At 43.1% G+C, this 16,658-nt stretch overlaps 2 protein-coding genes across 5 annotated transcripts in view; one reads left to right on the top strand and one right to left on the bottom strand.

Moving 5' to 3' along the window:
• The window catches only part of LOC145963440 (CUGBP Elav-like family member 4), a 243,681-nt gene extending 231,718 nt beyond the window's left edge, over nucleotides 1-11,963 (bottom strand). For both annotated transcript variants that reach the window (XM_083085398.1, XM_083085393.1), the window contains exon 1: nucleotides 11,328-11,963. The gene's annotated coding sequence lies outside the window, so the exon portion shown is untranslated. The remainder of the gene's footprint in view (nucleotides 1-11,327) is intronic.
• Nucleotides 1-16,658, top strand: part of LOC145963447 (uncharacterized) — a 443,557-nt gene that overhangs the window by 179,744 nt on the left and 247,155 nt on the right. The gene's annotated exons all lie outside the window — the stretch shown is intronic.

A 16,658-nucleotide genomic window follows, 5' to 3' on the forward strand; every position in this document is an offset into this window, starting at 1 on the left:
TGTAAATAATATTTATTACCTTATCCAATGTACATATGTATAATTTGCACGCTAATGTTTAAAGACATTAAGTGTAAACGATAATTTTTTTTTAAATAAAAAAGTGAAAAATTAATCATTCCATATAAAAGAAGAATATAACGTTATATTCTTCTTTTATGAATGAACATATGTGCATATATGAATAAGAAGAAAACAATTATATATTTAAAAAAAATTAAATGTCTACATGCTGTTAGATTGCTTTAAAATGCCGACCACGCATATAGTAATGGTGTGTTACATGTCATTCCCCGGAGCTAATGAGCTTGTGTCTAATAAAGGATGGCATTTGTACAAATTAATAGCCCCCCAATGAGTACGGAGGACACCGTGACTACACGTTGGGAAGGACACCATGCGTCTTCTCTCCCCGGATTCGCGTCGACATCGCGAGGGTTCCGAGACGACTGTCCACGATAATCAAGACTAACAGCTTCGGCTGATCCTTCAACCTTCTTCGTCACCGCCTCCCGAACCACCTCTGGCACTCTATATCTCAATTTGTATCACAATAACGTCACTTTAGCGCGGCGCCAACGTCCGCCATCTGCTCGCTTTCTTTTATTATCGTCTAGTCTCCTCCTTCGTGCCCTCTCCCTCTCGAAGCGAACCAAATGTTTTTTCGCTGTCTGGACGAATTCGTGCTCGTGGCGCGTATCGAAAAGCCCAGATGGGAATGCAGTGTCCGCAAAACGACGTATTTTGTCGACCACGATGCCCGTGGGAGTAATGCGAATCGTTCAGGCAATTGCGGGTATGAAGGTTTCTTCGGAGAGGTATAAAAGCGAATCGAGGGTCGCCGTGGGATGAGTAAACAGAATGCAGATTCCGAATCGTTTACCTTGCGGAAGAAGCATCCGCGCCATTATCAAGTAGATCGCGGATAATCTCCGGTGGACGAGCGCAAGATACGCGAGTAACATGTTCGGACCATCAGATGGTATGTAACTTGGTGTTAAAACCATATCTAAGTCTCGGCGCGCTGTGCAAGGTGTTATAAATGAAAAGCTTTATGCGCAAAGTCTCCAAGTGCCATTAGATTAAACGGCACCTGGAAAGTTCTTACATAAAAGCTTCTAACTGCCCCGCCTCGATTAATAGACACACATTAGTAACGTCCGTTTTCGCCGGTTTCTCGTATATGAGAAATGCAGATTGCCCGCGGGTTCGCTGCTAATCTTACGACGCAAACTGCCGTACGCGAGTATCATTCAGATCGATTCTATTCATTAACTCGCAAGGGCGACGCGGTGAAAATCGCGTAACGCTTGATGATAATGAGTCTCGTTGATTAAAAGCCTCGCATTTTCGCGCCCATTCACGAATCACCATGTCGCTAATGGGATTGGAAACAGTGACTGACGCTGAGTTGGGGTGTGGAATTGGTTTGGCCGTCCGTTTGCACGTTGGCCTCCCAACCCTCTCTTCGTCCTCTTTCCCCCATCCCCGGTCGCCTCCGCGAAGCGTACGTTTTCAATTTCGTGCATGAGCCTTAATACCTTGAACAGTCCTTTCAAAAGCCATCCTTCGCGGCTAACGAAAGTGCTGATTCTATGCGCGCCAAACTCCGTATGCGCGAAATTTATTTCACACAAATAATCCATCTGGTAAACCTCTTTAGCATAGCCGCGAATTTTATGTCGCTGCAAATGGAAACTTAAGCCAGATTACTTTCCGCGTTTTTGCGAAACTTGATGTCCGAGTGTTACACTCGCATTAATGATAGAGGAAAATGTATAAAGGGAAGTGTGCATTTTAGCATGCTAGTACTAATATTTCCATGAAAATGCATCGTATTACATAAAATAATTTGTTTTATACATCCTGTAATTATTACGAGGAACGCATTCCGTTTTAGTATTTTTTGGCACTTCAGTTAACGAACGGATTGGCTCCACGTTGGCTAAAAAAAACATTAAAACATTAAAATTAAAATTTTTGAAGCGTGCTTGGAACCGTGGATCAATAATATGTAATGTATTCCGCATTCAGCTCTGTATGCAGTAAATATTACCGGGCCATTGTACATATATTGCATTTCTGTTATCAAACAATGAATTTACTACTGTTGCTATGGTGTCATAATACAAATGCGTGCTAGATTTAGCAGGTTGTTAGTTTTCACAAAAGCGAAGAATTAGCTATGCGTTACTTTCGAATGATTGCAGAGAGATATGCGGAATCTATAATTTTCATATATATGATATTAATATGCAGCCGATATGGACCTGCATATTCTGCCGTCATGCCCTCATTACGTTAGTGACGATGTGCTATTCGCCGACTCATATTACGAAATAAACGAGCATGAAACGCTGTGATATGGAATATGGACCGCCACCGATATTTACATAATTGTAGTAATTTTGAATCGCAGTATTAATCGGAAATTGCAGATTATTAGGAAATTTTAGATAAGATTCGCGAGAAAAATTGTGCAATTTCGAGTACATGTATCATCCGCGATGAAATTTGCTTCAATTTATATCAGAACCTGTGGACGTCTACGTGTCGTGGCATATCGAATTTTTATATTATTTATAAAAATCTTACGCATGCGAAACATATGCATTTATTCATGGAACGTTACATCGATATTTATATCAGAAATAAAATTTTGTTTTTCGGTAGAAAGAAGATTGTAGAGGAAATACAATAAGCGCTCCTTACTCGCATCGCTCTGGCTGAATTTAATCGAACATTGCGCTTCGAATACGCTTTCAATACGATAAAATAATAATAAATACCGAGAAAGTTGAAGTTGCGTAAGAAAATCGAAAATGGAATGCTCGCCAAACTACAATGCGGCCTAGCATTGAAGTTTCAAGAAGCGTAGCAGCAGCTTCGAGTACTTCACATTCGGCAAAAGAATAGAGAGGGGGAGAGAGAGAGGACTCGAGGAACAATACGTGGCTCACTGTCAACAAAACGTCGTCCAGCATTCCCAGGACAATCCCTTCGTTCGCTGGTACCTTCGTCGTTCGTCCCGGCGTAAAATCGATCTCGTTAAAACTTTCCGAAGCAGACGCACCAGTTTCGGAAACTTCCGCGAGATGATGCGGGATAAGGAAGACGAAAGATGTGTCAGGATACGGAAGAGGACAGTACCGGTAAAGGGATATAAAATCGCGATCTCGCAATCGACGATGATTTGTCCTATTCGCGAGCGAGTTCACGAGCGATTTTAATTTAAAGCAGAAAACACGGCACAGCAATTTCCCGCTCCTGTCTTCGAACGCGAACAATCTCGTTTCTCCTGCCGCGGTAATCATTCGCAGAGTTTGTCGTGGAAGCTCCATTAACGTAATTGTCACGAGATTTCGCCATGGAGCCGGATATATCGCGATACAAGGAACTATCCCGGTGAAAGCTGGAATGCGCGCGAGACGCGAAAGTTTGGGCATGCGAGCCGTATTGAAACGTTGTAACTTGCACGTACCACGGAGCTTGTAAGATGTAATTTCCTCGGGGAGCGAAACTTCGCGGCGCGGTTGGCGTGGGCGTTTTAAATCGGTGCGCTGATTCGCGGATCATAATTCGGTGTTGGCCTGTGAATGAAGTTTTATCAGGACCCGTCAGCTCGCGTGTCGATCGCGCGATTGTCACGGAGTGCTGGGCTGCACTGGCATTCTGAAAAATTATATGAACGACCCGTTTCGAATAGCGCGCAAGCACGCTCGCTATAAAATCGGCCGGAACAAAGGGCTCGAGTGGTATTAATATCTGACGGCGCCCACTGGGCTGTAAAATCGAAACTCCGATTACCGGCGATCGTAACGCGAATTTCAGCCCGTTTATTGGAATCACGCGGAGCGACGCGCTATTCCGCGCGCGGCGCAACGAAAAATTTACCGAACTTCACGAGAACTCGTGTAATTATCTTGACTGAATTATTCGCCGAATAATTCTATCTATATCAAATATACGGATGAAATATTTACTTCAATGATAAAAAGAAATACATCGCTCTTTTTGAAAGTTGAAACTAATGATCCACATAATTTAAGTCGCGACGTAATGCATAATGTAATCGTGCGTGAAGCAAAGATGATTCGGATAATACGATAATTGACGCGAAAGAGCGCCCGCACGCACGCCCTACCAGGTGGCGAATCTGATTTGCAAATTTGGGTAAATTCCCCACGCTTCGTCGCGAACTTCCTTAGCCATTCCACTTTCTTTTCCGCTGGTACTCGCGCGACGACGTACGGCGATGTCCTTCATCGCGCGCGTTTCGCCCCGCAGGACGCCTCGTACATCCCGCGAGACCCGCGGCCGAGAAAAGGCGCGTCGCCGCATGAATTTTAATTTCGCCCCCGCCTTGTCGCCAGCCGCGCGATGCACTCGGGACGACGTAACGAGCAGCTAAAGTTTTTCGAGGAAAAATTAAAAGTTTCGCCGGCGCGCTCGCCATCGCGTAGCCCCTGACCGCGCGTCACCGCCCCGAGACGCGACGTTGCCCTTCGTCGGTTGACAAGCTCCGCTTCTGGCGCTTCAGGTACGCGAGTGTCTCACTGTACCTTAATATCCCGTAAAGTAATTATGCTGACGAAGTCACACCGGGCGTGATTTTTATGAGGAAAGCCAAAATTATCTCTCGAATGTGGCACGGCGATCGTATTGATGTTTTCATTGTGTAGTGAAACTCACTTTACATATCTATGAATATACAAAGCAAATGTACGTGGAACATGATTAATTTTTCTTCTTGAGATGCATTACATTTTTCAAGAATAATTGTCATATGTATTTTTGTGCTCAACGTATGATTCATCAACTATATATATTACACAATAATTCTCCACATGTCAATTTTAAAAACTGAAGTTGATTTTCAATCAAAGTACTTCATTAATAATGCTAAAAATAAATTTTGATAAGTCGAGCGACTATAATATAGGTATGTATAACGTACATTACTCCATTTTTGTCTTTTTTTGTATTTTAACATAAAATTGTTTTTTTTTTTTTTTAGATCTTTAACAGTTTTGCGATAAAAATCACTATTAATCCTCATTTTTCGTGCAATAAAAGCGATAGAGGATGTTTGCCAGCGGTGCACGCGTGTTTCCATTCAACGATGAAATTTTCAATTCGACGACTTTACGCAAGAGCGCCAAGAGTAGCAGATGAGCGTGGTCGGGGGGAGAAAAGGGGCGAGAGAAAGATGGGGAGCAAGAGAGAAAGGAGGGAAAAAAGAGCACGCGCGACGTAAAAGACTTTTGATGTCGGACTCGCGCAATCTGGCTGCGTCTAGGAGAAGGCGGAAGCGCGGTCGTTCGCTCGCGCGGGCGGAAGGAGGCGGACAGATTTGCAAGCCAGATTGAAATTTTGAAATTTAAATCTTGCCGGGACTCTTAAGCTTAAAAAGTCCGCGGCCTCCCGCGAGGGGCCGGAGGCGGGGTGGGCGGATGTAGGTATTCGAATACGAGCAAGGTCTTGCTAATTGTCGGATAATTTCGCCGGAGCCAGAGAAATTCAGAGAGATCAAACGGTACTTGGCACAGCGGGGCGCGCATTGGACGCGATCTCGAATGCTGGGAACGTTCTGTTCCAGATTTATATGCATCACGATGTATATACGAATCGTAATTTTCTGGTCCTGGCTTGAGCGCGAGAGACAGATTTATAAGATGTAGAAACATCACAGTTAATTTTCACCGAAAATGTCTCGCCACGTTTATTTAAGAACGTCTAGCTTTTGAATAAATAAGCTCATTTTGTGCAATTTGTTAAATTCGTTTATCGAAGAAAATTTCGTGAACAGACTATATTACGAATATCTTACGTACATTCACAGTGATTCGTTGGTAAGCGATATAAGAGAAATTGCTTCGTCTTAAAATTACACAGGATACAAATATAAATAATATTATAAGAACGTGAATCGCGTTAAATTATTATTTCAACGAGCGAAAGATGGTTACAGCAATAAGCGCAGGAAAATTTTTTGATTTTCTATTTGTTCGCAATATTCGTTGCATAAGAATTTCACCCTTTCCAATATTGTGATAAGGATGCATTTATACGCGGCAAATAAAGCCGCTTTCATTCGTTCACGATCTTTTGCCGTTCTCATTGCTAATGTTAACAAACCGTGCTATTTTCTCCCCATCCGCCCCGCCCAAAAGTTTCGCAGCCCAGTCGGTGTATTCGTGCGGTGGTAAAGTAACTCGTTACTTCACTTTGTTCTTTGAATTGGATAGTTTTCCATTAGCAATCATAACAACGTCCTTTGGCCCGTGCCTTGAGACTGATGGAGACGGCAAAGAGGGTGGCAACCAGCGTAATGGGGGTGAGTTTGTTTATTCAAGCTTTCGCGTTACCCTCTGAGCTACTGGCGGAGGAGGTTAGCCTTGTTTTCCGTCCACGTAGTTCGTGTTAATTTCCATTTTTATTACAAAGTGAATTGCATTTGCCCTCCCTCTTTGCCCGTTGCGTCGCCTGATTATTACCTCTTGTTACAGAATGAAAGATGGTGACTACAAACAACTTTGATAACTTACATATCGGAGGTTGAACAGTTGGAGATGCATGTAACACTTACCTGCAACATAAAAAGAAACATGTTAGTTTATTCAATGGCATTAATTTATGTTATAATATAAAGAGCTAAAAAAGAATACATAAAGCAATGCTATTGTCAGCATTTGTTATACTTGGTCACTATACAAATGGAAAACAATCTGATCAAACATATTAGATACATTTATTATTAAACATATAATTTATATAATTGTGTTCAACTCTTTTTATATTTATTTCGCGCATTTTATTTCTTATAAAACTGTCTAGAATCTGAAGGAATATGTGCAACAAAATAATGAGATTGGTTTAGTCTTTTGCATCTTCATGACGGAAAACTTTATAAGTTTTGATGAGCACTAAAATGATGAAGATTCATATATTCGAGTCACCTTTGAGTGGAAAGAGCATAGGCCGTAAAGAGGAACTGGGAGATATTAATGCGATATATATGATAGAGAAGGCTTCTTTTTTTCTCTCTCTCTCTCTCTTTCGATAACACTTTCGCAAACTGATAAGATCACGGGAAACAATCGAGCGTGAGCAACGATATTAGCAATAAAGGCGTAAACACGTTCGCCCAGTATCTTCCTCTGTGATGTTTATGAGCGACGCGGTATCGAAGCGAGTTTGATAATAAAAAGAATCTCGTATAACGCGAGTAGGAGGAGTAACGGATATGATTCGCGGACGATGAGGCAGACTTGCGATTCTAAGCGCATAAACTGAATCAATCCTATTTTAAGTGTAAATCGTTTCTCGTCGGAAACTTGGTGCATTTACAACCTCCTGCAAATATACCGCGTTCTAAAAAAATATATCGCATCGGTATATATCAGGAGCGTATGTACTACAAAGTGTAGATCTCCTTTCGATTAAAGCTCTATCCGATTAGAGGGTGCATGTTATATGCGTGTCGGATATATTGAGTATCGGGGAGCGCAGTGTTGCGAGCTCTCTGGTAAGCAGAACCTATAAAGGCACAACCATAACGGAGTATAATTCAGCCTGGTTCTAGTATCTATAGCGTCTATTCCATTCTCTCCGGCGCCCCATCGTACACGCTTCCTGTATTCTCTGTCATAACGCATTCGCGTAATGCATTATATTTGACTAGGGTACTCTTTGTATAAGCTAGCATCACGAAATTATCGCTGCTTCTTCAAATTTTTCAATATCTTCATCTCCATCAGTCATACTTTATACATTATTATGCATAATTTTAATTATATTTATTTATATGCAATTATAAGAATAATAATGTTGAATATTAATTCCAAACTACTTTAGATATTGCCAATCTATAGATGAAGGTATTATAATGGACGGATTTGATTAAAGAGCGCGGCCAGTGAAACGTTAAATTAAATAATACCGATTATCGAAATAATGTTTATTTTAACAATTTATGCAAAGGTTCTTCACGTGTATGCGCGTACGTGTCAGCGTAACATATTTCAGCGCAAACGTGCATTTTATGCTCCTCATCCTCTTTCTCTGCCATACTAAAGAAACAACGACAGCGAGTTTCATTTATCTTGCTCGGAATCGCGTTGCATCTCGACAAATGCAACACCGCTGGGAGAATGCACCGCTGGATAAACTTTCGAAGGTATAACGCCGCGGTGGGACAAACGCGTCGGGAGAGCTGAAACGCCGGACGGGGGAGTTTTATATGCGCGATCAAAAAAGAGTTGACGGCGACCGGAGCCAAGGAAACCGAGGAAATTGAAAATTCACCGATAGTTTGAAGGATGCTGTATCGGTGCGCGCGCGCACACTGCGTAGATGCGACGCATAATTTCGGGAAGAATATAAATTGGAACGAGCCTCTTGTATGTCAGTACGAGACTCGCGTCAAGTCTGCGCGCCTCGTCGAGGATACCTTGGAGAAGTGTAAAATAACAGTCCAAGAAAAAATGCCGATTATGCAATTTTTGCACATACATTTTAAAAAACGTTTTGCGCGACAAAACCTCCCTTAACGTGCGTAAAAGCGTACGTGTATACGTCCCGCCGCCAAGGTCCTTTCAACGTAAATCTTTCCTTCCCCCGTGTCAATCGAAGGAGGACGCAAGACGGAAATTACGGGACGCCGTTGCACGCGACGCGCCAAGTCGATAGGTATTTCCACGTCGGCGAAAAATACGTTACAAATCCAACTTTAACCTCCTCGGGATTCCGGTCACGTAGCCTCGTCCAAAGATATATATCGTATATCGCGCGCGGCGCGTCGTTCCTTCTTCACGTACCCCACTTTCCAACCTCATTCCACATTCTTCGGTCCGCCCTCGAAGCTAATGTCACACGCTCGCTGAAAACTTATACGAAGGCCCTTTCTCCTTGGGTTAAACCGCATTTAATAAATTTATCGGAGCGTTATCGACAAATGTCTTCACTAGGAACTGGATCTGATCGCAACGCGCGGTATTTCTAGAAAGAAAATTCATTACATCGTGATATATAATTACATTGGAAAAGGAACTTCTCTCACGCGAGAGGAAGAAATAATTTTTTTACGAGTTCTGTTATAACAGGATTAATGTTAAAGGTTGTATAATATTGCAAAAAGGTTCAGCCAGCTTTTATATAGCGCGACAAACGCGTATGTATATTCCATACATGTGGATTACAGTATCTCTGTGAGTAAAGTTTCACGGACCGATGGTATCGTCTTTCTTTGTTACTTTGTGCGTGATATCTGCGTGAAAAAAATTTATTTGTTGGAAATGGCGTAGCGCGGCATTTACTTTGGTAATAAATATACCTTTCGATCAAAAAATGTATGCATATAGCGAATACGGAAAGGGCTCTCTTTGAAATCTAATTCCTCTGTACGTGAAGCTCACTGACTATATGCTTACTGTGAGCATACGTTATATTGATTGTTGAGGACGAAAAGGATAAGCGCGATTATCCAGAATCAGATATTTTTTAAAATAGCATAATTTTATTTAAAAATAAATTTTGCATATGCGTTGACATTATTATAAAGCAAGCGCAAACTTGCTATTGAGAATACCCAATTTTACATCGAATTTTGTATGTAAAAATTCTTCTCGTATACGTGATGAAAATGGTCAAAATTTCTGCTTTCATTTACTACAGAATTTAAATAGATGTAAAAATGTTTAATTTTAAAATCAATTTATTAACCAGTAAATATGTAATAGGTATTTTAACCTATATTTTTATATTTATAGATAATTATATAATCATTAATGTAATCATGATGATGTAATTATGATTATGCAATCGTCAAAGTTTTGAAATTGTATTGAAAATAAGTTAATGTTTCTTTCCATAAGAATTTATTTTTTATTTAATATCTTATGAGAATCTCTTTAATGTGAAGAAAGAATAATTAATTAAGCCCTAATTAAATGCTTTTTTATTGTTGATTGAAATATTAAATTTATAAATATGTCACTATGATACTTTCTCAAACATTATGTTCAACGTACATTAATTTGTCAAGGAGAGAACATAATTTTACACTAGAAACTATGGTACTCATATTCAAAGAATTTAATGGATACGTGAATATGCACGAGAGAGATTCTCGTCTCCCCATGAAATTCGTTATTAATATATTCAAAACAGATATTGAACAAACGAATTCTACACTATGCAAATGTATTCCAGAAGACGATGATAAATTTTCCATTTGCACAAGAATTGCGATAAATGACCTAGATATTCGCGTAATCTATCTATCATTTTGTTCTTCATGACCTCGTTTAATGATCGGCTTTCTTAAGTAGATTTAATAAAATTGATTTTATCTTAAGCAATGACACAATGATTAGTTGGATTTATTATGGATAAATCAGCTTGTTCCTGATGCGATTTATATCACCCTGAATATTATTGTGCGCATATGTAAATGTGTGTGTGTGTATATGAGCGTATGTATAATGTACACTGGACATTAATGTCTAACTACTTATAGATATTGCAAGATCGTGTTATATAGATTTATACAAGCATTATATGCAGAGTGTATATTAAAAATTTATAATTGGAGAAATGTCATTCTTTGCAAATAACTGGAGCAAGTGCTTACTTTCATCGATGCTCTAATGAATAAACAAAAAGTTTAAAATATAGAAGTTTTTCGATAAACATCTTGTTCGTAGGAAACTTTATAAAGCGAGGTGGAAAGAAATTCGAGAAGGCAAACGTCAACCCCATCCCGTTTCTCTCTCTATTACCACGAGTATCGTGTTCTCGAATTGATCTATGCTTGGTGCAGATCCCCACGTGTCCCCATTGACGGGCAGAGTCAATTAGCCTAACGACGCATTCCCGTCTCGCTATTTACTCCGAAATTCCGGGCGCACCTCGAAACGTCGAAACGCTGCGTCCTCGCGAGTGCACCCCTTTACAACGCATCCCGCTTGTTCGTTAACGTTACCGACGATGTAATTTCGTTAGACAGCTGGGCTATAATATATCCTTAAGCTCGCGCGATTACCGGCTTCGAGAGTCTCGTTCACGGCGGCGGCAACAGGTTACCAGCACGCGCCGCTCGCCGACTTGTCGACTCGAATCGACCACGGCCGTATCGCGCCCTGTGTGCGTGTGCTGCGCATTCGATCGTCGCGTGTCCCTCTTTCACTCACTCTCTCTCTTTCTCTCTCTCTCTCACTCACGCTTACTCTTTCTCTCCATCATCCTAACCACCCGCAACCCCTCTTGTGAAATCCCTGACGGCGTGCGCGATCTCATAATTCGATAATATGATACTTTGATCTGACCTATGATCCATAGACCGTTCTCCGAATAGAGCGTTGCGATGCTGCGAACCAGCTGCCTAGAGCGTGATGCTGCTGCGTCGCCGGAACGTCCCGCGTCGCACCCCCGCTGTGCGGACAGACACGTGTGCCGGTGTCTGGCGAACGTTAGGCTGCTTCCCTAAGTGTCACCGATGAGCCGCCCGCGCACCTGCGCGCGTGCCGTACGCACACGCGTATAGCGCGTATCTTATTCCACCCTCCGCTACCCGGACTTGGGTCTTGTTTGGGATCTCTCTCGGGATGTGGATAACGCGCGCTGCAAAGGGTCGAGCGCGATTTACCGGCCCTTCTTTCCGGACTTTCGTCGAACCCCCCCTTTCCGCACGTCGACAATCTTTCTCTGTCTCTGTCTACGCAGCTCTCGCACGGTATTGTCCGTCACCGCGACGGAGAGAGGTGTACAATTAAACAGGCAGCACCCTGAGGGGGTCGCGCGCGCTCGAAGCCGCGCGAGATTGCGCCTCGCCGATGATTTACGGTACGAGGGGCGCGCGATAAGGCTTCTCTCGCTCGCAGGCTCTTAAAACGCGGTGCAGAGAAACACACGCAGCGCGCGGCGTGGCGTAACGTGGCGGCGAGTCGGATGGCTGACTGGCGGAGAGCCGACGACTCTCGGTCGGTCTCGGCTCTCGGCCGTGGGGATCGCTGCTGGCTGGTAACGCGCGCGGGAGGGTGCGCTCGACAGAGAGCGAGGGGTTCTAGGGGGGTTGCTAGAACCCGGTGGTAGGGTAGCGGCGGCGATGGTGAACGGGGGTTTCGTACGACCGCCGCCACCGCCGCCGAGAGAACGGAAGGGCGAGAGGACGCTGGCGCGAGAGAGACGAGGCTGGCGAACGAGGGATGGGAAGGGGATCGCGGGGCTGGATACCGCGTGGGGTTGCAAGAGAGAGAGTGCGACTATATCCGCGAGATGCGTTTGAAACGGAGACGGCGTGATCCAAGTGGCTCGAGGAAGGAAGGGGGAGAGGGTGCTCACCCGACGTGTAGCGAAGTAGCAACAGGCGGCAGCCGTCCTCTCTCTCCTTCGCTAGTACCGGCGAGAATCGCGCGCTACGTTCCTCGTCGGCGGCTGGCGCCGCTGCCGTCGACGCTCTGACGTCACGGCGTCGTGACGTAGGCGTGGTCACGGATGCGCACTAACACCTCGCCTGTCACCGTTGTCATAGTGACTGCTTCGCCGATGCTCCGCGTTTCGCTGCCGCCGTTGCGTTTCACCCCGCGCTCTCTCTACTCACCCCTACTACCCGTGCGCCGAGCAACCACCCACCCCCGTTCTCTCCACCGTTGCCCCTCGCTCCCACCCCCGTCTCTCTCTCCCCGTGCGAGTGGCGCTCTTCGCCTACGTCCGATATACGCCGACGGCGTATACAGGCTGCGGGGGTGAGAACGAGGAGGACGGGGGAAACGGGACAGAGAGGATCGCAAAGGGAGGAAAAGCGAGAGAGACGGCACGAGGGGTAAAACGCGAGGAGGGAAAGTGAGCGGTATACGCGTGTTAGTGTATATACGTGCGTTGTCACGGTAACCATGCCTCAAAACAAGCCTGCGCGTTTTTCAATTCGAATGCACTCCCTGGGAAAAGATGAGGTTATAATGAAGTCCCTGCCTCTCTCTCTCTCTCTCTGTCTCTCACCTGTTCACTCGCCCGCTTGCTCGCTACTTGCCTCGTCGTTGCGTAACGCACGCCTCCGTGTGTCGTGTTTCACTGTGCTTTCCGTCAATGCTAGTACTTATCATTGAAAGAAAGGGGGAAGGTAGGGCGTGACGAATCAAGATTTTATTATATGCATCCTTTATTGATAATGCGACACTCTGTCGGTGGTTATAAAGGAAATTCCGCGAACACTTTGATCTCGCGATGAGAGGGCATATTCAAATCCGTCTCTAATTTTAGCTCTCCGAAAGGAATCAACGGCTGATTAAAACTGAATAATTTCGTTCGGGATCAATTTTGCGCTGGATCTGGAGATATCAAATCGAAACAAGCTACATGATCAGTCGTGGTAGTTATCGCTGGATCGCGTATTGATTGCGGCAATTTTGTACGGCACGACGGTTATTATGCGTTGGCAACGCGCGCATCACGGCTCACGCATTATGAACATCGACACGATCAAGTTCCGAGTAAAGCGTCTGTCCTATGGCTTGATCCAAACTCAACCATTAGGCATACCGTGGCGTTATATGTATCTGGGACTAATGAGATTTCCATGTACGGTGGATGAATTGCTTTGGATGCATTCGCATACACGACGGACCATTTCTGTATGTCGATAACGTACGCTTCTCTCCATCCACGAGAGTGCGGAGACATACCTTATTAATGGACTTATCATCCTTCATAACCGCGACGCCAAAATTACATGTTAATTATCATGAAAATAAGTAGCTTTAAAATCAAAGCAAATTACGTTTCTAACGACTTTTCATTAAAAAAAAAGAAAATGCTTTATACTATATATAAATTATTTTATTATTCAGCAAATGTCATCATCGAAATGAAAAAAATGCTTAAGTATATTACGATATCGAGGATATCTAGTTAATTGCGATATTCTCTTCGTCGAAATAAATTCTTTCCGCAAATGGAAAAACGGAGCAATTTATGTCGGTAAAGAAACAGAAAGGTTACAGAATAGGTTTCTTCTTCTTCTTCGAGATTGAAATTTTACCCTTGAGATAAATAGGTTCTTAATTATCTTTAATTCGTACCAAATCGAGCTTGCAGGCGTGACGAGCAGCGCGACGCACGGTGTCATTAACGAAATAATGGGAATTAATTTTGATTAGTGCTTCGTTTCGGCGAATCAATCGCGCTCTCGGGAAAGCGATTCAATTCCGCCATTATGGATTCCAATGAACAAGCCGCGTACATGCAATAATTTAATTCCGAAACCCAGTCTTTGTGACAGAATCCGTTCGAAATCAACGCTTCCAGAGATACAAGCGAATGAGGGATTTTCCATAACTTTACAACAATCGTGCTCGTATTAAACTAGGAATCATCTCTTAATATGTCAGATATGAAAACGAGTAGGAAACACGATTAAAAAGAAAACACTCGACTTATATCATCAACATTCTATTCTTGTAATTTTTAATGAGATTATTGTTAGGAAAAAGCAGTTACATATGTAAATGAAATGCGATTAAATATAATGATCCTGCATATCAATCATTGTATTACTGCAAATATATTGAACAGGATTAATTGAGAAATAGAAATAATTTGAATCGTAAGCAAGAGAAGAAAAAGAGAAATAAATATATAAATATAATATAAAATATAAATATTACTGTTTACCCCAGTTGCGTTGCATATATAAATTAAACATTTAATTGCTTCTTTTGAAATCGCTTTTGATCCTCTCGCATTTTATGCTGGCGAAATTATATCTCGAAAGTATTAGAATACTTCCCACTCGCGCTGCTCGGTCGAGTGAGTATTTCCTGCGTTAATAGGATCCCATGGCAACAGAGATGAGTATTCCTCGGTATGCTTCCAGTCCGCCCTCCACCACCCCTCGAGCCCCCTGTCTCTCTTACCCTCGACCTAATTATGTTTATGCCACGTGACCTCCTTCTCTCTAAGGGACGATAGGCGGGGGACATACCTTGTCGGGCTCGCGCGTCCACAAATTACGTTACAAAGGAACCCTAATTGGTTGCATAATTGTAACATTATTCGAGCAAGCTCGCAGTAAAAATGTCTATTAAATTAAGAGCTCTAAGATGCGGCTGCGCGTTAGTTACACATAAAGCGAGACTGACTACACACGACTTCTCTTTATTATAATCTTTATTATATCAATGGATTTTTTCAACGATTCGATCGACGCGCTCGAAGAAGAAAGAGGGTAAGGAATGAAGTCAAATTGTCTTCGGAATATTGCGATAAAATTTTTTTCATATAAAACGACTTTATAAAAATGCCTGTTTATAAAAATTAAATTGAAACGATTAAGTTCGAAATATCAATTTAATTTTAAAGTCTGTTTGCAAAAATATCTGTTCTAATATCTCTTATAGAGAAAGAGAGAGAAAAAGAGAAGGAAAGAGAGAGAAAGCAATTACGATGTAACGATTGCCGACGTGCTCACTCGTGTACATCTGCGCGTAATACGAAAACAGACCCGTCTCGCGGGCTCCTCGCGGAATAGAGCCCTCGTACTTCTCAAAGCGGTTTCATAACGCAGAAAAAGCGGGAAAATACACGATTGCGCGCGTACATGAAATTGAGTTTAAAAATGTTTGATGTTGATTGTAGGTAATTCAATCAGAGTGTAGCGAGTAATGAGACGGAAGCGGGGCTAAAATCCAGCTCGCGCTCGGGCAAATGTTCGCTCGCCCTTCGTCCCTCCCTCCGCGCCACAATCCAGCCATCTCGACCCTTCCGCACTCTCTCTTCCCGTGTTTCCATCTCTCCCTCGATTCCCGACTTTCCACTCTCAAGTTCGTTCTGTGAATATGAATTAAGTTGATACGATTTGGAGCATCCAGCACGCGGATGCGAGCAGGTAAGCAAGAACCATTATATCGAGGCAAATTGTCCGGCGCTGGTTTGTCTGAAACGGATCAGAGTGCACTGTACCGGAAAGAAGGAAGCTATATTTCAGGACTACTAAATAATCTATCTCATCGCAATCCGCATAAAAGCGGCGTGTTATGTGGCCAATACAATATAATGAGAATTGTTTTAATACCTCTCTAAAGCAACCGGGAGTAATTTCTATCGGCAATATTTTTTTCGAATGCGCGATATTTGGCGCGATCGACACGAAGATTGAATTGTCACGCGGCGTTTGTGTCGTTTCGTTGGTATTTATTATTTCACGCGGAGAGTTAAACGAGAGCAATTTTAAATCTAAGTTCCGTACACCCGGCGTGTCTAGCTAAAAACATTTCACGCGCTTCAACGCTCGTATTTTCCATAGGTGCGGAATTATTTTCGTTCTCGCGAGCGTGCACTTTGGCAAACCCCGAGCGTGGGAGTAAAAAAAGAAAGAATGATGGAAAGCCGACCTTTCTCACAGTTTTCCTCGTGTCACCGTGCATTGTTTTTTGTAACTGAAACTAACGTAATGCCATGTGGGTGTAGACAGCCTCCTCGACAGGTGAGAGAACCGGGTGCGGGTGTCGCGGTTGTTTAAGGATGGAAACGCGCTGCTGGGAAATACCCGAGCGATTCTCGCGCAGTTTCGTGGTAACGCCGTAACATTGTTTCATATGGACGCATTGTTTACGACTCCATACGCGAAGCAATAAAGGGGTAGTCCCCTCCGATACGCAGAT

Source organism: Camponotus vicinus, unplaced genomic scaffold (genome assembly GCF_025532165.1).
Source record: "Camponotus vicinus isolate PSW18456_S1 unplaced genomic scaffold, iyCamVici1.0 SCAF_12, whole genome shotgun sequence".
In the NCBI taxonomy this organism is placed as follows: Eukaryota; Metazoa; Arthropoda; class Insecta; order Hymenoptera; family Formicidae; genus Camponotus; species Camponotus vicinus.